Source organism: Seriola lalandi, unplaced genomic scaffold (genome assembly GCF_002814215.2).
Source record: "Seriola lalandi dorsalis isolate HSWRI2012SDOR001 ecotype SW California unplaced genomic scaffold, Sedor1 jcf7180002048426, whole genome shotgun sequence".
NCBI lineage: Eukaryota > Metazoa > Chordata > Actinopteri > Carangiformes > Carangidae > Seriola > Seriola lalandi.
The window spans coordinates 1-3,211 of record NW_019518989.1 but is presented as its reverse complement, the minus strand read 5'-3'; the positions used below and the strand labels follow the sequence as shown (position 1 = coordinate 3,211).

The window sequence follows — 3,211 nt, the reverse complement described above, 5'->3', positions numbered from 1 at the left end:
GTCGATGTAATTTAAATATCTGACTCAGCTCAAGCATCACAGTAAAAGTATAATATCTAAATACCACTGGAGGAAACTAAATGTACATAGTGGTAAATCTGTGAATTTAATAGTATCTGTATCTGTCAGTATTTACCAGAATGACTCAGATATTTGTAAAAATGTCAATATTCTGCCTCTGTAAGTCTTACTTTAAGTTACTGTGAATAATAAGAATCATTGCGCATGTTTTTGGTGATGTGGATAAAACAAAAGTTATAGTAATGAGAATCATTTCTTGCTTGCACCCAGGTAATGACATTATATTCTCTCTTTCCCCACCACCAGCCGTATACATGAATGAGTGGGAAAAGACCAAGACGCAGCAGCCTCAGTCGGCTGAGAAAACCGAGGAGGGTGCTGCCGAAGCTGCAGCCCCCGAGTCTCAGGAGGGCCAGTCGGCCTCGGAGGGGGAGAGCTCTTCTCAGTGGCCCCCGGCCTCAGCGGGGGTCACCTATGAGCTCTGTGCTGGGCTGGTGGACAAACCCGACCTCTCCCTGGAGGAGATCGCCCGGCAGGAGGTGCTGGAGGAGTGTGGCTACGACGTGCCTGCCTCTAAGCTGAAGAGGATTACTTCTTACAGGTTAGCAGGTTCACTTAACAGAGGCCTTTAATGTGTTTTTTACTCATGAACCTACCCATTCCCTAATGCTTTTCATTGTCTTTTGAATATCTGCTTTAATTACACTCTCTGGATTTCATCTCCCTTAACAATTAATTTCCTGTTGTCCTATTTTGTATAATTTCCATGTAATATATCATTTCTGATCTTCCTTAAGCTATGTTCACTCAGAAATAACCTACATTTGCGGCCTTGTTTCTTTTTGTAGACTTATTGGTGTGAAATTCAACTAAAAGGAACCATTTAAAACATCTTTCAAAAGTCTTATAATGATCCTGCACCCAAATCTGTTGAGCACTCAACACTCACCCCGCTGTATACTTGAAAGGTTTGCTGGTAAAAAGTTTGTTGTTTTATCTCTAACCTATGGAATTACAAAAGTATGTTTATTTAACCACTCCTGCACCTCCATCCAGTCCAATCCGACATCCGAATCACGACCCACATCTCCAGCTTCTTCTTTTTTTTTAAGTAGTTCAGTGGGGTTTGGTGTTGTGTTCACTGACGCCTGACAACAAAGCTAATCAGAGCTTTGTAGGTTAAGAATGGAAATGTCACGTCCCTTTGCTAGAGCCAGAAAAATAACTGCAGCTTCCACGTTAAATAAAAAATGCTGCTGGCGGCACCAATACATCACATGCTAATATGGCTAAATCTGTCATTTCTCTATCAAGCCTCACACTCGCCGTCGTCAAGCTCGCAAGAAGGTGTGTGCATTGGTTTGTTCACATACGCGTCCCGCTCTTCCATTGGTCAGAAAGAACAGGCTCTTGTGTCTGGTGTCAGGAAGGAAGTGCTTGAGTGACATTTTTGGTTATGTCTTTTGAAGGAAGCCCCAAAATGATAAAGTAAAAGTGGCGAGGTTATGCGAGTGAGATGAAAAGAAGCGTTAGGCAAAGCCATCCATCTTTGTGAGTATATCATTAACAAGCTACAGTGAGACGCCGCAGTTTAAAGTGTCAGGAGATGGAAAGTCCCACATTAGACGACAGCACCTGGACAGCTTTGACTGATGCTTCCCGTAACTGTGCTTTTGATTTGACTCACACTCCTCCTCCAGCTGTGTTGGTGTCGTCTATGGCCATTGTTATGTGTGGGCTGCTTCTATTAAAGAGATGGGTATCGTCTTAACCCTCATGACACCTATGAGGGTGTGTTTGACAGAGGCAGAGTAAATGGTGAAGCTCCTCACTAATAACGGGGCAAACCAAGGTCACAAACCTCTGCAGCAGATAATTACAGTTTGGTTTAAATGACAAAGAAACTCTAACGACTAATACTGGTGTTGGTGTATGTTGCATATTATCATATCTCAAAGATGGAGAATTACAGCTTTCATATGTGAATGTGTCACCTCCGAACATTTTCATCATATAGATCAGCTGCTCAGATCTAATCATCATCAGGTCGAACTTAATCCTTTTTGAGTACTGACCAAACTGTAGCTGCAAAAACAAACTGAATTGACAATTTGTTTCACATTGTGTTTGTATTCCACAATTTCTTGTTTTGTTTGTCCTAACCAGAAAAGTGGTGAGAGACATATCGTAGTTGACTTGGAGGCTTATGTGGATTTAGGAGTTGTTATTTCTGTAAGTCAAAATTTCAACAACTTATAAAGCTCATCCACACTTTTCATGAATGTTAATCCTGCTCTCTAAGCTCTGAGTCTGAGCTGTTTCTCCTGCCATTGAAAACAGTCGTCAGTGAACTCAACAAAAAGACCTATTTGGAAAACTGAACATATCTGAAATGTGGGCAGCAATTCAGAGTTCTTCAGAAATGTGTCAGAAATGTAGCAGCAGAAAACAAAACAGTCGTATTTAAAGCTGAAAGCTGGCACTGAATGTCAGATTCTTATTTATCATTTAGTTTTTCTTTTCTTTTCTTCTAAAAGCATAATTTTGCTTGTTTTAGAGAAAATATCTATTGTATTTGTATTTCAAGTTCTTTGCTGCTTTATGTTAAAGGGGAGCTAAAGAGGCAGATTGTACATGTCAGCTCAATAGTCATAAATGTCTTCTGTGTCTCTGCTTTAACTATCAAGTCAAGTAATCTTGCACTTTTTTATGAACACCATACTAATACTAGGTAATTCCTCCCTTTCCTCTCCAAGCAGCCTGAGTTCTTCATGTCTATTGGATTCAGAGCTGGAGACTGGGGAGGCCACTGAAGTACACTGAACACATTGTCATGTTCATGAAACCACTTTGAGACGACCTTTGCTTTGCGACATGGCTCATATTCATGCTGAAAGTAGCCATTAGAAGATGGTGCATTGTGGCCATAAAGGGACTCACATGGTCAGCAGCAATATTCAGATAGACTGAGGCATTCAAACCATGATTGATTGATAAGAAAGGGTCCCAAGTGGGCCAAGAAAACATTACCAACATCGTTACATCACCAAATTCCGGCCCTACCATCTGCGTGCTTCAGCAGAAACCCAGATTCATCAGACCATGTTATTATCCAATCAACCACATGATCGGCTGATTGGATAACTGCATTAAAAAGCAAGTGTACAGGTGTTCCTAGTAAAGTGCTCGT

The 3,211-nt window shown here is 41.0% G+C and overlaps 1 pseudogene; it reads left to right on the top strand.

Annotated features, from left to right (window-relative positions):
* The first annotated feature begins 329 nt into the window (after nucleotides 1–329).
* On the top strand, nucleotides 330–622 carry LOC111648799 (uridine diphosphate glucose pyrophosphatase NUDT14 pseudogene; annotated as a pseudogene).
* The last annotated feature ends 2,589 nt before the right edge of the window (nucleotides 623–3,211 follow it).